The sequence below is a fragment of the Meles meles genome, chromosome 8, assembly GCF_922984935.1.
Source record: "Meles meles chromosome 8, mMelMel3.1 paternal haplotype, whole genome shotgun sequence".
In the NCBI taxonomy this organism is placed as follows: Eukaryota; Metazoa; Chordata; class Mammalia; order Carnivora; family Mustelidae; genus Meles; species Meles meles.
In genome coordinates, this window is record NC_060073.1 from 26,085,565 (window position 1) to 26,105,855 (window position 20,291).

Consider the following 20,291-nt stretch of genomic DNA (forward strand, 5'->3'; position numbering starts at 1 on the left):
GATCTGAGCCAAAGGTAATTGTGTAACCAACTGAGCCACCCAGGCATCCCTAAAGAACCTCGACTTCTACCTTAAGAAACTGAAAAAAAAAAAAAAAAAAAAAGAGAGAGAGAGAGAAGAGAATAAGAAACTCAGAGAAAGAACTAAAAAAAAGAAAGACTAGGGTGGACATAGTAAAATGGTGTATAGAGAAATAATAGAAGAAGAATCGTTGTGAAAAATTAGTTTTTTGAATAAATTAACAAAATTGACAAACCTTTTGCCAGATGAGCCAAGAGAAAGAGATGGATCAAATACTAAAACCAAGAATGAAAGAGAGAATATTGGACCATAGGGAATTAAAAAATGTTATAAGGGAATTTTCACCCCCAAAATTAGATAATTTAGACAAAAATGCATGGGTACTTAGAAATAAACAAATTGCTTAACCGGACTCAAGAAGAAATAGAAAATCTGAATTGATCTGTAAGAGCTACAGAAATTGCATTAGTGAGTTAAATGTCTCAACTTTTTCTGCAGTTGTCTTGGAAAAAAATAAAATAAATAAATAAATAAATAAATAAATAAATTAATAAATTCCTGGCTCATGTAGCTTTACTGGTGAATTTTACCATATATTAAAAAGAGAATTATATAAATCCTTCAAAAATCTTTACAAAACTAGAGCACTTCCAATTCACTGTAAAAAGCCAGTATTAACTTTATACTAAAATCAGGAGATCTAAGACATGTAAACTTCAGATTAATATCTCTTACGAATACAGATGTAAAACTCAACATAAGAGCTATCAAACTCAGCAACGTAGAAAAACAATTGCACACTAATCAGTTAAATCATTTTTTATCCAGGATTATATATTATTTATCCCTGGAATGCAAAGTTGGTTTAAATAAAAAAAAAATCCATCAATGTAAGACATCTCAGTATTAACAGAAAATTTTACTTATTTATTTATTTTAAGATTTTTCTATTTATTTACTTGAGAGAGAGTGAGAGAAGAGAGAGAATGCAAAGGAAGAGGGAGAAACAGAATCGCCACTGACCAGGGAGGCTGATGATGGCCTTGATCCCAGGATCCTGAGATTCTAAGTCAAAGGCAGATGTTTAACCAACTGAGCCACGCAGGCACCCCAACAGAAAAATTTAAAAAGTACAAAACCACACAACCGTCTCAACAGATGCAGAAAAAGCATTTGACAAGATCTAAAATCCTTTCATAAAACAAAGCAAGACAAAACAACACAAAAAATAAGCACCCAACAAGCTAAGGCAAATTCAGAGCCAACTTCATATTAATGTTTAAAGGCTGAAATCCATTACATCGTCACATTTGCCAATTGCACTGTCCTTGGACCACTGTTGGATTGTGTGGGGGGGGTTTCCTATCCCATGCCACAGGGAGTGTTTCTATTGCTGCTTCTTACAGAAATTTTTAGGACTAAGAAGCTTACATCCTGACAATGATTTTTCCCTTCCAGCAGTTAAAAAATTCAGACCTAACTTAAAATCGGGTTGCGAAGTTGCCTCTTTAACCTGAATACAAAATTCATCTCCAGAATATTTCCAGTATGATCCTAAATGCAGAATTAAATTTGGATTAGCTGAGCTAGTGCTACCTAACTTGGCCAGTCATAAAATTTAAACTTAAAATTTTGCTAGAATTCCATGTGTTCTGTAGAACACCCAGGACTCAGCTGGCTTGCATGTTAACAGTGGAAAGAATTGTTTTAGTAGTTATTGTATTAAAGACCTGTCTCTGCAAAGGTAATTTCCATGATGGTCAAAGTTATTAACTGACCCATATCTGCGTAGCAAAACCTTATCTTTTATAGTCTAAAGTCAAGCATATTCAGCTTGCAACTATAGTTGGTCATTGAACGGCATGGGTTTTGGACTATGACTGTCTACTTATACCATATCAGGATTTTTTCCCAATAAATACAGCACAGTATTATAAATGTATTTTCCTTTCCTTGAGATGTTCTTAATAACATTTCTTTTCTCTAGCTTACTTTATTGTACAAATACAGCATACAATACAGATAGCATACAAAATACATGTTACTTGCTTATTCATGTTTGTGGCAAAACTCTGGTCAACAGTGGGCTATTAGGTAATTTGGAGGCAGTAAACTGGTCAACAGTGGGCTATTAGGTAATTTGGAGGGAGTAAAAAGTCATATGTGAATTTCACACTGAATAGGAATCTGGTACACCTAATCCCCACGTAGTTCAGGGTAACCCACATTAAACATTTGTGCTTATTTATTTATTTATTTATTTTATTTGACAGAGATCACAAGTAGGCAAAGAGGCAGGCAGAAAGGGAGGAGGAAGCAGGCTCCCTGCTGAGCAGAGAGCCCGATGTGGGGCTTGATCCCAGGATCCTGAGATCAAGACCTGAGCCGAAGGCAGAGGCTTTAACCCACTGAGCTACCCAGGTGCCCTAAGGGTAAACCACATTAAAACCAAAAGTATGCCTTTTCTTTAAACAGCAGTGCATAATTAAGGTAGCTAGACCTTTTTATAGTCAGTTTATGTTGAGGCCACATATCTTACAGACTTTGTAAAGGACACCCTAGCATTTACTTTCTCTGGGCCTTACCTCTAATGAGAACCCCAGCCTTTGATTTTGTTGAGGTCCATGCCTCTTTACTTAAGCCCTGTAGATTTGTAAGGACTGTGCACAATTTGTATAAGATTTAGGCCTTATTTTTACAAGTCAGTTTTTTTTTTTTTAAGACTTTTTTTTTTAAAGATTTTATTTATTTATTTGACAGAGAGAGATCACAAGTAGGCAGAGAGGCAGGCAGAGAGAGAGGAGGAAGCAGGCTCCCTGCAGAGCAGAGAGCCCGATGTGGGGCTCGATCCCAGGACCCTGAGATCATGACCCGAGCCGAAGGAAGAGGCTTTAACCCACTGCCGAAGTTGTTATATGCTACAATGATTGACCAAGATAAAACCCCTAAGCCTCAGAAAATATTTTATGTTCACCTATTTCTACCCTTTCATATATGTTGTCTTCCTTCTAATTTTTCAAGCAGATCTATTTTTCTGTTTCAAAAACTGTATGACAAAGGAAAAAAAAACAACAACCTTAAGTTTCCTAGTTCCAAATGCCTGGTGAATGAAAGAGTTATGAGAACACTGGTACTTTTCCCTAGACCAGACTATGATCTGGAGACAGGGTTATATTATGTGAGTGCCAGGAAACGGCTACTTTAAAGGGGGAAAAAAAAAAAGCATTTAAGAAAGTCATTTTGTAATATTTGCAAATTTTGAAACATTATGTTATACACCGGAAACTAATATGATGTTATAGGTTAAAAATTAAACAATTAAACAATTACCTCAATTAAAAAAATCATCATTTCCCAGAAAATATCTTAGAAAGCTCAGTATTCAATCAAACATGAGTTTACTACAATCACCAAAGTCTTTGCAACAGGGTCTCTGAATAGAAAGCCTACTTAAGAATCTATGATGACTCCTTGGCTGGTGTGTCAAACAAAAGAGACCATAGTGAAAACTCTAGGAAATTAGTGGCAGCATTTGCAGAAAAATAAATAAATAAATAAATCAAAATATTGCAAAATCTGGGTATATTCTGCCTCCTTTCTAGATGCCATATGAAAATAAGGAGGGAACACATTCTCTGGATGATGTTTTTAGCTTAGCTAATCAGAAACTGAAATTTGTATACAATTTGTCTTCATTGGACAACAATAACCTGAATTAGCAAGCTACAGTTACCTTGATGTGTGCTGTAAAGGTCTATTGCAACATTAAAACAGTATGATTGATACAACTGCAATATGCCTCAATATGCAATTGAATGCAATATGCTAACTGAACTGGAATAATCCATGTCCAATATGTCAAATAGTGCCCAGATTGCAGGAAGAGAAAAGTATGCTACATGCAGTATGCATGCAAAATGTCAGAAAACCTACTCCCTAGGAGAACTGAATTTTTTAAAAAAGAGGAAATTTCAAATGTTTCATGCATACAAAATGTCAGAAAACCTACTCCCTGGGAGAACTCAATTTTTTTAAAAAAAGAAAATTTCAAATGTTTCATGTATGCTTTTCATAAATATTTGAGGAAAATGTCCTATGACCGATATCTCTTTTCTCATAGCAGCTAAGGCAATAGAGAGGCGCTAATATGTAATAAATATTTCCTTATTGGTTGAAACCTAAGAATTGTTCAGAAACTACCAATCTTCTTCTTTAGATTTAAGGTCCCACATTCCTTAGTAACTTCCTAACAAGGAAGGATATATGCACTAAGATTCTTGACACATATAATCATCTCAGTCTGGAAATAGTATGAAAATTTTAGAGGCTGTTTTAGTTTTCTAGAATTACTATAACAAAATACCACAAACTGAATGGCTTAAGACAATAGAAATGTATTCTCTAATAGTTCTAGACACTAGAAGTTCAATATCAAGGTACTGAGGTGCCTGAATGGCTCAGTTGGTTAAGCTTCTGACTTCAGATCAGGTCCTGATTCAGTGTGGTGAGATGGAGCCCAGAATAGGACTCCACACTCAATGGGGAGTCTGCTTGTCCTCTCCACTCGTGCTCTCTCTCTCAAGCACGCATACAAGCTCTTTCCCTCTCTCTCTCTCAAATAAATAAAATTTTAAAAAACATATTAAGGTGTTGGCAGGATGATGCTTCTTTGGATCTACAGGAGGATCCTTCTTTGTCTCTTCCGTTCTTTGGTAGTCCCAAGCATTCTTTGGTTTCTGCGAGCATAACGTCAGTCTCTGCCTCTGTCTTCATACCGTTGTCTTTCCTCTCTTTCTGTGTGCCTTCAGATGGCATTCAGTCCCATGTATCTCTGCCTTCTCCTCTTACAAGAACACTTCGGATTAGGGCCCACTTTGGTGGAATGCAACCTTATTGATGTAACTTGATTACATCGGCAAAAACCCCATTTCCTAATAAGGTCACATTCATAGCTACTGGGGGTTAAGACTTCAGCATATCTTTTTGGAGGACATGATTCAACACACATCAGATGGATCCTTTATATGCAAAATTCTCAAGTGAGACACTTGTCTTCTTAAATCCACGACCTCGGGAACTCCAGCATTTGATCTGCCACTTGCGGTGTTTGAACAGGAAGGCTTTAGGTATGCAGTAAGATTACACATTCCTTTCAAAGGAACAAGACTACAAATCTTTCTTTGCTTTAGTAAAAATAGATATTCTTATTTCAATGTTTTTAAGCTGATGAATTAATACTGCTTATGGAGGTAACAATAAAAGATAGAAGCAATTGACTAATAGCCCCACTGCAATGGAAACCAGAGCAAGTGCCGGTGTTTTGGCGTACTCAAAACTTACTGATTCAAAAGAATACTGCATTAAAAAAGATTTAATGGACCATGAGAACATAAAAGTAATGTATTGTTTTATAATCCATTTGAGCATTCTTAGAAGAAAAGCTCTTCATGCTTGGTGAGTAGTTTATGGGTCTTAGAGGCCCCTATAAATGTTTGTGTTGATTTCTGTACTTTTGGAGGCAGCTTCTTTCATTAGAAAAAGGAGTTCAGTTTTTGGGTAACAGATACTATGATATAAAATCAGTTTTTCTTCTCATTTTAAAATGTACTTCTACACATCACAGCCAAAAAAAAAAAATTCTTAAGAAATATTATCATATAAAAATTGCCACAATGCTGCATGTGTTCATTCATTCAGTAAGTATTTATAGACTGCCTACATGTACCCAATTTTTGCTAAAAATTAAGTGTGGCCATATATTTAGACATGCTGCAGTACAATGAATATTTAACTGTATCTTGAAAAATCTTATTTCGAATATTGTACTTCTATTGGGAACCTGAGTTTTGGAGTAACAGAGACCAAAATGAAAGTCTTTGCTCTCCCACTTGCTGGTTTTCTAAAATTACTTTAACTACCTTCTCACTTCGGTCAGCGACAAGACAACTCGAAAAATTAAAACGATTGCTTCTTCCTTAGTTGACAGTGTTACCGTCAAATAACATTCACATGTAAAAGCACTTGGCAAAAAAATAAAAATAAAAAAACACCTGGTGTATTTAATACTTATTAACTGTTAATTGGTATTGTCAATTAGTAGTAGTAATTGTTTTGTAAGATTTTATTTATTTATTTGACAGACAGATCACAAGTAGGCAGAGAGAGGAAGGGACACGGGGTCCCTGCTATGCATGGAGCCCGATGTGGGGCTCAATCCCAGGACCCTGGGATCATGACCTGAGCCAAAGGCAAAGGCTTTAACCCACTGAGCCACCCAGGCACACCAGTAGTAGCAATTTTTTTTTTTAATTAATGTTTCACAGAAGTCCAAAATCTAAGTGTTACCAGGGCCATGTTTCCTCTGAAGACTTAATCAAACCTCTCTTCCTCTGTCTAGTTGAACTTCTCCCCTGAAGGTCTGTGTTTCTGTGCTCAAATTTCCCTCTTAAAAGAACATCAGTAACATTGGATTTGGGACCTTCCTCAATCCAGTATTATCTTATCTTATCTTCAATACTTTAATTCTAAATAAGGTCGCATTCACAGGTTGTTGGTGGAAATGAATTTTAGGGGGACACTAGAACCTTCTGTGAATCAAAGACATCTGAGCAGCAACACTGAAGTGACTTAAGACTTATGGAAAAGTGGGGCACCTGGGTGGCTCAGTCATTAAGCCTCTGCCTCTGGCTCAGGTCATGATCCCAGGGGCTGGGATCAAGCCCCACCTTGGGCTCCCTGCTGAACAGTAAGCCTGCTTCTCCCTCTCCCTCTGGCTGCTGCTCTCCCTGCTTGTGCTTTCTCTGTTAAATAAAAATCTTTAAAAATCTAAAAAAAAAAAAAAAAATAGAGAACAAACTGAGGTTTGATGGAGGGAAGCAGGTGGAAGATGGGCTAGATAGGGGAGAGATATTAAAGAGGACACTTGTTATGATGAGCACTGGGTGTTGTATGTAAGTGACAAGTCACTGAATTCCACTCCTGAAACCAATATTGCACTGCATGTTGACTAACTAGAATTTAAATAAAAATTTGAAGAAAAAAAAATCTAAAAAACAAAAACAAAAACAAAAAAGACTTATGAAAAAGAATTTATGGGTCTCTGATCAAATTTTAATTTTTTTTCTCTTCTCCTGTACTAGGTTGACCTCTGCCATTCCTGTGTAGAGTGACCTAGAATATCAAAAGGATCTCAGATGAGATTAATAGCTGATCTGATCAACTGAAGAGAAACCCATGGGGTCAAAATAAAAGGTGTGGAATTAGAGACAGATTAACTAGAAAAGATTTAGGAATATGCTCCTCATCTCTCCTTCAGCTGGTAATAACTACTCCTGTGATATCTGTAATTGTAACCTTAAAAGATCTGGATTAAGGTTGTAATAGCACCGTTTCTATATAAAATGGGAAACAGTAGAACATAATGGTTTTAGGTAAGGGTTTCCTAAGTTGGTATTTCAGAAGAAAATATTTGCAAAGTCTGTGAGATATTTATAATTATACAATTTTTAATGCTTTTATGGTTTCTATTATGATAATAGTACATATATAAATTAAAAATAGAAATTATGATATGTATATAGATATACACATTTTGGGTATGAGAGCTAATTCTTTTATTGATAGAAGTCTATGTCTAAAATACTGGTTTACAACATGGCTTCATATTTATACATTTATTTATATAGATTTATATATTTATATATAATATATTCTTATATTCATGTAATTATTTGAGTATTCATCAGCTACTTCTTGAATACACCTGTGCAACATCACAGCCAAAATAGGAACACAGTAAGAACAGAATAATGTACTTACTCTCAAGGAGTTTTCATTTTAATGAAAGAGAAAGCAAAGAAACAAATATCTATTTAACATTACAGAAGATAATAAATTCTAAAAATCAAAATGAGTCAGGGAACCCCCCCCAAGACATGATACATTAAGTTTAAAAAAATCTACAATTTGGGATTTAATAAAACTATTTTTTTTCTTCTGTGAAAGATGCTGTTAAAAGAGTGAAAAGACAAAATATGAAGAAAAAGAGGATGGAGAGGAGGAGGAAGTGGGGGGGGGAGGAAAAAAAGAACCACAGTAGGAGAAAATATTTACAAAGCACATGATAAAGCATTTGCATAAAAGTGCTTTTAAAACACAACAATGAGATGGATATGAGGAGGAGGAGGAGAGGGGTACCTGGGTGGCTCAGACGATTAAGCAGCTGACTCTTTTTTAAAGTTACATATTTATTTTAGAGAGAGAAAATTTTATTTTAGGGGTGGGAGAGAAATCTCAAGCAGATTCCTCTCAAAGCCTGATGGGAAGAGAGTGCTGATCCCAGGATCCTGAGCAGTAAACTCTTGGTTTCAGTTCAGGTCAAGATCTCAGGTTCCTGGGATAGAGCCCTGCATTTGGCTCTGCACTCAGTGGGGAGTCTGCTTTAGGATTCTCTCTCTCCCTCTGTCCCTCCCCCCCGTTTGCTTACTCTCAGAAAACAAACCAATTAAAAAGGAAGCAAAACATCTGAAAAGATCCTCAATTAAAAAGATGTACATATGGGGTGCAAAAAGATGTACATATGACAAATAAGCATGTGATAATCATGTGAAAAGATGGTTGACATCACTTGACATTAGAAAATTGTTAATTCAGGGGCTCCTGGGTGGCTCAGTGGATTAAGCCGCTGCCTTCGGCTCAGGTCATGATCTCAGGGTCCTGGGATCGAGCCCCGCATCAGGCTCTCTGCTCCACAGGGAGCCTGCTTCCTCCTCTCTCTCTGCCTGCCTCTCTGCCTACTTGTGACCTCTCTCTCTGTCAAATAAATAAATAAAATCTTAAAAAAAAAAGATTAAAAATGATACCAATTTCCATGGCAAGTTAAAGATGTGTTTGAGTAGAAGGAAAGAAACGTCTAGTTCATGACATTTCCTTCAGTTTCTTTCTCATTTTCTTCTCTATTCTCTTGTCTTTCCACACACTCTACATGAGGCCCTCTTCCCACCTAACTTCCTATGTAACACAGCAAAAAGGTCGAGTTCAATGAATCTTAACAGTGAATATTTCTTCAAAATTGCGGAGGTGTTTAAGATTTCTTACTCACATAATAAATTCAAAGGAAAGATATGTATCAAATTAACAGATAGTAATGTTGCCATTGTTCAAAACTCAGATTCAATAGACAGAGGTCTGATACTTATTAGCCATGTTTTTTTGTTTTTTTGTTTTTTAATTTATTCATTTGACAGACAGAGATCACAAGTAGGCAGAGAGGCAGGCAGAGAGAGGGGGAAGCAAGCTCCCTGCTGAGCAGAGAGCCTGATGCGGGGCTCGATCCCAGGACCCTGGGATCATGACCTGAGCCGAAGGCAGAGACTTTAACTCACTGAGCCACCTAGGCGCCCCGTTAGCCATATAGTTTTTAAGTAAATTACTTAATCTCTCAAAGCCTCAGTTTTGTCATCCATAAAATAGGGAGAATAATGCAAAATGTCAACACCAATCCTTGTTGGTTCTTTCAAATATTTAAAACAGTTCCAGTTCCAACAATTGCTGTTAATACTATTTTATCTCCTTTTCTTAAAAAGTCTCCCTTATCTTAGTTGTCTGAAATTTACAAGACCCTTCAAATAACCGCTGAAATTCATTGTTCTGTGGGGGTCACAAGTTGACAACAACGAACATATTGTATTGTCATACAAGAAAATTACATAAATGAAGCAGACTGGGATTCTTAAGTAGTGTTTCTACATATGTAACTGCAGTAGGCAGAATAACGACTCCTCCCCAAAGATGTCCTCCTTCCCCAGAATCTGTGAGTATATTCATTTATATGACAGACGGACATTGCATATATGTTGTTAAACTGAGGTTCTTGTGATGGGAAATTATCCTGGATTGTCCAGGTGGGCCGAAGTAATCACAGGGGTCCTAATAAGGGAAAGAGAAAGGCAGGGGCGTCGGGGATGGAGGGGGGAAATATGATGACAGAAGAGGGTCAAGGAGGGTCAGAGAGAGATCTAAGAAGCCACACTGCTGAGTTTGAAGATAAAGGAGAGGATCGGAAACCAAGGAATATGGGTGGCCTCTAGAACCCATAGCTGGAAGGAAAATGAATTCTCTCCTAGAGCCTCCAGAAGGGACCCGGGCTGACTTTTATTTTAGCCTAGTGGGAACCAACTCCTATTTCTGAGTTCACGACTGTAAAATTATTTCCTTCAATGGAGGATTTACTGCAATGGTGAAAATGATCCTACTAAGACAGTGATTAGAGAAGTGCTACTTATTCATTTATTTATTAAAGGATAGGTGTCACATTAGTTTCAGGCGTACAGCACAGTGATTCGTCAAGTTTGTAACATTATGCTGTGCTCACCACTGGTGTAGCTACCATCTGTCACTGTACGGCACTTTAATAATATTAGTGACTATATCTGAGAAAAAATCCCTTAAACGTTTAATTCTAGTGGCGTATTCTTTACATTTTTCTAGTGAAAACTGTCTGTAAATTAAATGCTGGGACATTGTACTTTTCAACTAAAATTATGAATTTCACAGTGTAGAGGGAGAGAAACAGTTCTCGATGTTTTAAATTTGTTTTAACACAATTATATGCCAATTTTTCTAGTTATAATTTAGTCATAAAGACTATTTTTTCTGTGTTCAGTTATATTCTATCTTTTAAGGTAATATATACAGCGTCCACAGAACTATGACATTGAGAAGGCAATTAAATTTGTTTTTTAAATTGTAAAATATCCATTTAAATCATTTTTCTTGCTTGACAAGCACCTGTTCAAAGAAAGAGCAGCTCCAAACTAAAATAGAACATGTGTAAAAAGATATATCCATTTGTGTGTGATCCTAACATCCTTATTTTAGTTGTTTTAATAGTAATATTATGTCTCCTTTTCATCTTTCTTATATCAAAAACCAAATTTCTCAACTGAAAATAATGTGTCTTTCAGATAGTGGTATTTATTTTTAATACAGCATTTCATCTCCTTCGAGATGTAATTAAGTGACATTCAACCAAACACTTTCATTCTGCTGGATTCTCATTGTAAGAGTAAAGTAGAAATTTACTGTATTGTAACATTTACTGCCTTTGGAACATGCCAAAAATAAAGCTGGCCTAGAATAATTTTATCTGATATTTTATCTGATATTATCTGATAATTTATCTGATATTTTAGAAAACAAACTCCATGCCTTTTAAGGGGTTCAAAGTAAACTTGCCTTCTATAACATTTTGCTCAAAGGAAAGTTTTTTCTGGTATTTCTTCAAATAATCCATTCTCAGATATAAGGATATTTCTAGCTAGATGATTTCATTGCTGGACATAAAAGGTTCACCAACAAATAAAATGAATTTCAATATCTCTAGGATTCATTGAATAAAGGAAAACTTGAACTTGAGACACAGAGTTGCTTCATGTTCACAATCTTATGTTCTGATTAATCAACACTCATCAATTAAAGAAAAAGAAGAGAAAAACCTTGTAGATGGGAGGACAGTAGTTCAATTCAGTGTAAAATATACAAGAGAACCATAAAATATGGAGTCACTGTTACCTTCAAGTTTTATATCTGGATGTCCAAGAAAGTCACTTTCATATTCTAAAAGTATTTTTCTGTCTAAATATTTTTTTTGTTTACAATAAGCTATTTTCTTGACAAATCTTCATTTTTTCTCATTTTTTAATTAGGCATCATACAAACAATTTTAATATAGGATCCACTTCCCTTTCTTCAACATAGCCTTTGACATGAACATAATAAAAGAAAAATATGATGAAGATCAAAAGGTGCCATTTGTTTTATTTAGCAATAGATCTTATTTGATTTAGTACCACACAAAATGAACATAAATGAGTAAAAGAGAAATTTTTTTAGTGATTTTTTACAAGGATAAATCTTTAGAAAGTAACATGCCGGACATACTAGAAACCATAAGATAAAACACTTTTAAAAAGAGATTAAGAGTCTAAAAAGATAAATGATGGAGAAAAATGTTCTGCAAATTGGTTCTATCAAAGATGAAAAATGGATACAAATCCATTTATTTAGAGCTTCTTGGAATTGCATCATTACTGGAGTGAAAACATAACACATGCCTCAATTCCTTTATCTTCTTTAATAAAAGTCAACATACAGATAAGTGCAAAATCCGAGAAAGGTTTTGGAGATGGAAAGCATGATTATAATGTATTGTTATTTAAAGAGAAATAAAAATAGGGAAGGAATAAATGAAACAAGATGGGATCGGGAGGGAGACAAACCATAAGAGACTCTTAATCTCACAAAACAAACTGAGGGTTGCTGGGGGATGGCAGGGTAGGGATAGGGTTGAGTTATGGACATTGGGGAAGGTATGTCCTATGGTGAGTGCTGTGAAACGTGTAAGCCTGATGATTCACAGACCTGTACCCTTGGGGAAAATAATACATTATATGTCAATAAAAAATAAATAATTGGAAATTCAAGTCCTGTTGTTTTCCATTATAAAAATTTCTATAATTTATTAGTGAAATTCTCTACTGGAAAAATAAATTAATTCAACTGATCATTACATTAATAAAGCAGTTTAATAGAAACTTTGAAAAGTAATAATAGCAAAATTCTTAAATATTTAGAGTAGATTATACAAGTCTCTGACTTGTAATTGATTATTGACAAGTTATATAAACATAAAGCAAAGCTTCCAAATAGTAATCTCAACAGTTTACATGGTAATATTTTAAGTGTTAATTCTTTAGTTAATTTATTAATTTCCTCATTTTATCTATAAAAGTTTCAGTATATAATATTAAAACAAATATGTATTGATATCAATTAGCGTCAGAAACCATATTTACAGCTGACATGCACTTTTTATGATGAAAATAATGACGATCCTTTATTAATGTTACTTTAATTAAAGATTATCAAAAGTTATATAAAATAACATTTAACTGAAGTTTTAGTATTTTCCTCTGCATTCTGTTGCTAACGGAACAACCTGTTGTTAACTGAATTATATCAGTTATGATACAGTATAAAATAATGTTTTAAAGATTTATTTATTTTAGAGAGAAAGAGAGCGAGCAAGAACAGGGAGGAGCAGAAGGAGTGGGAGAAACTTTAGCAGACTCCTTGATGAGCTCAGAGCCCAACATGGGGATTGGTCTCACTTCCCTGAAATCATGACGGTGTTAGAAGGCAAGAGTTGGGCGCTTAACAGAATACAGAATGCACCACCCAGAGGCCTCATAAAATAATTCTTTTAAATTACTGTTTTCCTCCTAGATATTGAAGTTCATATGGTCAGGGATTATCTCTCTCTCTCTCTCTCTCCTTTATTTTATTTTATTTTTTTTTTTAGTATCCAAAGCACCAACATCATGCTTGAGATACAGTGCTCAAGGTAAATGTGCTTTTTAAAAATGAATGATTCATTAAATGGATAAATGTATATTAATTAAGGACTAATCAAATTAATGCATTTGACTAGTTTTTATTTTTATTTCTTTTCAGTGTAACAGTATTCATTGTTTTTGCACCACACCCAGTGCTCCATGCAATACGTGCCCTCCCTATTACCCACCACCTGGTTCCCCAACCTCCCACCCCCCGCCTCTTCAAAACCCTCAGGTTGTTTTTCAGAGTCCATAGTCTCTCATGGCTCATCTCCCCTTCTAATTTCCCTCAACTCCCTTCTCCTCTCCATCTCCCCATGTCCTCCATGTTATTTGTTATGCTCCACAAATAAGTGAAACCATATGATACTTGACTCTCTCTGCTTGACTTATTTCACTCAGCAGAATCTCTTCCAGTCCCGTCCATGTTGCTACAAAAGTTGGGTATTCATCCTTTCTGAGGGAGGCATAATTCTCCATCGTGTATATGGACCACATCTTCCTTATCCATTCGCCCGTTGAAGGGCATCTTGGTTCTTTCCACAGTTTGGCAACCGTGGCCATTGCTGCTATAAACATTGGGGTACAGATCGCTCTTCTTTTCACTACATCTGTATCTTTGGGGTAAATACCCAGTAGTGCAATTGCAGGGTCAAAGGGAAGCTCTATTTTTAATTTCTTGAGGAATCTCCACACTGTTCTCCAAAGTGGCTGCACCAACTTGCATTCCAACCCACAGTGTAAGAGGGGTCCCCTTTCTCCACATCCTCTCCAACACATGTTGTTTCCTGCCTTGCTAATTTTGGCCATTCTAACTGGTGTAAGGTGATATCTCAATGTGGTTTTAATTTGAATCTCCCTGATGGCTAGTGATGATGAGCATTTTTTCATGTGTCTGATAGCCATTTGTATGTCTTCATTGGAGAAGTGTCTGTTCATATCTTCTGCCCATTTGACTAGTTTTATACTGAGATTATTGCCATTAAGTAAAATTTTACCTGTTTTTTTCATTTTAAAAATCATTGTAATTTTCAAATGTTAGTCAATATAAAAAGAAAGATCAAAGAATTGAGTAACAATAAAGGAATTACCCACAATAAAGTTTTGCTCTTTTTGACGCACAGTGTATGGACAGCAAGATCATGCATGTGAATAAGTTAATAAGATTAATAAGTCAAAAGGAATTAGAGAAAGTAATCAGATAATTAGGAAGCAGTTTAAAAAGATATTTAAGCAGGATGGAACATGGACTGAAATTTCAAGAATTTATTGGGTATGGAAGAAGGAAGGACATTTCAAACTTGAAGACATAACAGTAAAAATAAAGAGGAAAAGAAAAACTCAAAAAATCATCAAAAAAATGATTTGATGAGATTAACTATGAGTAGCAAGTTAAGGAAAAAGAATGAGAAGACAATTGAGTCAATGAATTAGAATTTGAAAGAACAAAAATTGTATGGCTATTAGCAGAAAGAAGTGGAGACATAGGAAATGATTTTATGAGAAGAAACCATTCGTTGTATTTCATTGTTGTGCAAGAAATAGATTCTCAACAATATACCAAACACAATTAGATCATTGCCTTGATCAGAGTCAGAAATTTAAGTGTGGTACCCATTCTTCAGTTGTGCCAATGGAAACAAGAGGTTAATTTTCAAAGAGAGGAATAAATGATTATGTCATGGGTCTCAGAAATCTGTCTATTTAGTTGAAGGGAAAATGGGAGACAAAGGAAAAGGACCAGGTAACATTATGAGACAGAAGGAAGAGAGAAACATAGCAACCTGTTAAGCCCTGTCAGGATAGAGGAGTATGCATGAGGAGGATAGAGAAGTGTTACAGGTAAAACAAAATATTACATGAAGTTCAGCCTCTATCAACCAAATCCAAGGACATTCTGACACCAATCCTCTCTCTGAATTTCATGTTCCATTCAGTGTATTGATTTTGTTCAAAACTGGTCACCAATTTTCCTCTTGCATAATAGTTCTTGGCTTAAGTTGTACTCCAAACCCAATGTGTTAACTTCTGAGAGCAGATGCTGGTACTGTCCTACTAAAATCACCATGCTGAACTGGGGATAATTTTCTCATGCAACTATATTTTACTTTACAATGTGGTCTCTTGGTACTGTTGTTCTGCACACCAAACATTTTCTTTTTCCTTTGCCTTTTAATTTATTAATTCCATAGTATTGTATGAAAACCATACAGTGCTTTATGTTGACTCTGAATTTATTACATGTGTTTCTAAGAATATATCTTTCATATACATTTGGAGTAGGAAATCATTTGAATAGCATCTAACCTATGAAATTCAATAGGACTTCTGTATCTGGACCTCACCTGTGTATCCTGTCTTGTGATTCTTTGCCAGCCTTGGAACTGGCAACAAGTATCACTTCTTCTCCCATGGTTTCATGGTTTATATCCATAAAAAATAAAGAAATTTTATATGGGCTTTTGGGGAAGCCATTTATGACACTCTTGTCATAGTAATTTATTTGATGGGTAAAGAAGTCAGGTGTGAGAAGTAAGAGTGAAAACTTTAGCAAGGAAGTAGAACTGATAGTGTAGGCTGTTCAAATGAAAAACTAAAAAGATAGGTCTATGAACAAAGTCCAGTTGCTGTGGTTCTGTTGGGGCATTTATAATTGCAATTTCTTGAAAAAATATACTATTTTTCTAGCAAATAAATAAAAGAATAAAGTGATCACAAAGGGAAAAAATATATATATATACCCAAAAAGGAGGAACACAGAGGGGTCATAGGACAATACTAACACCATGGAAAAGAAAATCATCTAAATACTTTCTCCAATTCTCTCGCTTACCTTTCTGCTGAGAAAAGGCAAATAAGAATTACGATGAAAATTCTCACATTTAATGTGAATATATTATAAGCCAGGTAGTGTTCTGAGCACCTCCCTATCAGAACTCAGTTAATACCTAGACTAAACCAAAGAGTTAGTATTCTTAACATCGACATAGACGATGGGAAATGGAGGTGTTGGAAGCTTGAGAGATTTGCCCAAGGGCACCAACTAGTAACTGGCAGAATGGTAACTATGACACCAAGCAGTCTAATTCCAGCACCCATGTTACAAATGGTGCTTTAAAAAATTGAAATGGAGGGGCGCCTGGGTGGCTCAGTGGGTTAAGCTGCTGCCTTCGGCTCAGATCATGGTCTCAGGGTCCTGGGATCGAGCCCCACATCGGGCTCTCTGCTCTGCAGGGAGCCTGCTTCCCCCTCTCTGCCTGCTGCTCTACTTGTGATCTCTCTCTCTCTCTCTCTGTGTCAAATAAATAAATAAAATATTTTTTAAAAAATTGAAATGGAGAGCTTTAAGAACATAAAGAAGAGGAAACATTAAATGTAAGACAGCAACCTTAGGAGACTCAGATTTATTGTGTACATTGAACTCAGATCAAATGAATCTTCAGGTACTACTAGAAGTAAAAAGCAGATAATCTTTAATAGAATGATGAAAGTGAAAATGAGGGTTAATAAGGGAACATTAGAACATTCATTCATTCAACATTTCTTTTTTAGTATCTATTATAGTGAAATCTTATCCTTTGCACTGGAAATACAACAGCAAAAAGGAAAATGTTCCTTACTCCCAGAGTTTATATTTAGGTGGAGAAGTCCAATACAAATAAATACAAAATTAAGAAAATTATGGAAATTTTGGAAAATGATAAATGCTGTCACGGAGGTATAACAGCATGCTAGGATGTTGATAAGTGGAGGAGAAGCAATGCTGTAGATAAAAAATGACGGAGGACAGAACTTGGGTTTTAATTGCAGAATGTGGAATACAGAACTGGGAAGATAGAACAGAAGTGATAGAAGATCTCTTGGGGTAGGGCTCCTAATACAGAGAGAAGGAGAAAGACTCATCTGTTTCTTCTGCCATAATGAGGCAAAGGTCTTGAATGGGACGTTCTAGCCCTTCTGGACAGGGAATGTTTCCTGTGCTCTTTTCACAAAGGCACAGGCTAAGACCTGTACTTCCCCCATCCTGCCTTCCTTTTCTCGCTTCACATTCTCTCATTCTATTGGGTCACAAGGTATATGGAGTTGGACTCAGTGACTTTGGGAGTCTCCCCAGTAACCTCTACACCTCATGAACATTTGAGTAGCTGGATTCTGCTTCTCTTTCAGGAAAACTTGTCCTAGAGTTACTGATAATAAACAATTAAATAGTTACCATAAACAAACAAACAAACAAAATTTTTGACCTGAAAAAGATCTGATTTGGAGAAGACCCAGGACCAGGATGGAGCTACTTTGAATAAACTAGGGAAATGGAGTCATTAGTTGAGAATCTGGTGACAGAATATAAAGAATGATGAAATAGACACCGCAGTGACTGACCCAGTTATATCCAGAATCAATAAGAGAATTGTCTACCAAAGATGAGGGTGGACCAAAATCAAAGTTCATTTGTCAATATCTAACTTGCACATCTCAAGAGACAAAAGTCACGTATGAACTCCACTAAGATATAAATCTCAATGGAAGTTTGGATAAAAAGTAGTATATTCGTTAAACATAACAGTGAAAACTTGATCATATCCATAGGAAGTGAGAAATCCTTTGGGGATGCATAGGAGAAAGAAGGAAACAAAATGGTCTTTTTTGGCAACATATTTCTTGGTGTGCTTTTATATATCATAATGAGTTTGGGGATTTATACTTTTGAAAACATCGAAACATTATTTATATGGATCAGTAGAAATAACTAGAGATGTTAGATAACTTCAGCTCAAAGTTTGGAGAATTTCAAGTGCTCATTTCGCTGTTGGATATCACTCACCCCAAATGACAGTAAACAGCATTTCATTCTAACATGGGGTTATGCTATGATCAACACTAAAATTACTCAAACTCCCTTGATTAATCAAAATTATGTGTTATCATCCTGATTGCAATCACATATCAAAGAATCACTTTGCACAGTAATTTGTATAAAACATAATCAGTGTCAATGAACCCAAACCTGGAGGTCATGCACCTAAAAAAGAGTTGGTTTATAATTTCCTATTACCCTCAACACCCCCCTCTCCTCAGAAAGAAAGAAAGAAAGAAAAAAAAAAAGAAAGAAAGAAAACCCCGGAGGATGGACTGGAATAACTTCAAGATTTCTAATTGTGCTTTACCCCACAATGAAGCCCATATAAACACTTTATTAAACCAAATAGATGGTAATTGTACTGAACAACGTATGCTTATTCATCATCTGATGATACTGTCACTTTAAACTGTTAAATTTATAAGAACAAAGCTGTTTTTATCATGATTTCTGAGTGGTTCTAATATTTTACTGTTCATATCTCATTAAAACAGGTTAAAGAGAATAAATAATCTTCTGTATTTGAAGTAATTGAAATTAAGAGGTCCCTTTCAGCCTAAGGATTTCATTAAAGAACAGTCCAAGACAGCTTGTATCTTCCTAATGTTGGTCACACAGGGTTGCTCAAAGATGTCAAATAGCACACTTTTACTTAATTCACTTTACTTATTCCCCTGAGTTAAATTAGTGTTTCTAAGAATCTTATTTTGATGAAAGCAATATGGTGCAGTGAAAGGTGCTCTTTGCCAGTGAAAAAGAACTGAAATCAAGCTCAAGCCCTGCAATCAACGAGCTCTATAACCTTTTTCAAGCATATAATGTTATCTCTTTGACCTGCAGCTTAGTTTAGACAAAGTGAAATATTGTACTCCATTATCCTTAGAGAACATTTTAGCTCAGAATATGAAAATGCAAGTTAATGACTTGTCTTAATACAACAGCTATTTAAAATCAAATGCATGAATATAAAAAAGAATATCTTCCTTGAAGACCCTTCCACCCATACCTCATCCCTATTAACATTTTGGGGTTTTTTAAATTTTTTTTAAAGATTGTATTCATTTATTTGACAGAGAGAGAGAGATCACAAGTAGGCAGAGAGGCAGGCAGAGAGAGGAGGAAGCAGGCTCCCTGATGAACAGAGAGCCTGATGCGGGGCTAGATCCCAGGACACAGATCTTGACCTGAGCCAAAGGCAGAGGCTTAAACCACTGAGCCACCCAGGTGCTCCGGGTTTTTTTCTTTTCTTTCAAGATTTAATTTTTAAAATTAAAAAAAAATTATTTATTTATTTGACAGACAGAGATCACAAGTAGGCAGAGAGGCAGGCAGAGAGAGAGAGAGAGAGAGAGAGAAGGAAGCAGGCTCCCTGCTGAGCAGAGAGCCCTATGTGAGGCTCAATCCCAGGACCCTGAGATCATAACCTGAGCCAAAGTCAAAGACTTTAACCCACTGAGCCATCCAGGCACCCCTTCTTTCAAGATTTTAATCTGGCATGGGCTGTTGTCTACCCCCGTGGCATGCATCCCTGCAGAAATTAGAGAAGAGAAATAGAATTACAGATTCCAGGATTGAACTGATAGTAGTCTGTCTTGAATGTGATGGCGTGTCGGATAGGTGGGTGCAGGTGGGTGATGCTACCACTCAGAGCAGGTGGAGGCTGGAGGGAAAAGAGATGAATTGAAAGAAAATTGCAATGATTTGTTCTTGCCTCTGCTTCTTTGGAACAGTCACTGCATGCTTCTTCTTCAGGGATATCACCAGCAATAGCTCAATGGCTTTCCTGACAATGACAAAATGTTATCAGAACAACACAAAAGCCTTCTGGGGGAGGACCTGAAGGACACTGTTGTGGGGCTGACTGGTCTCCCCAAGACAGACACTTCACAGTCTCAGCTTCTGAGACCTAGGAATTGATAGAGTTTAACCTGGGGAGATTACTTCCTCCAAATGGTGCTTCCCTTTATGAGAGAGAACGAGAGAGAAAGAGTGTGTGTGTGTGTGTGTGTAGGGTAAGC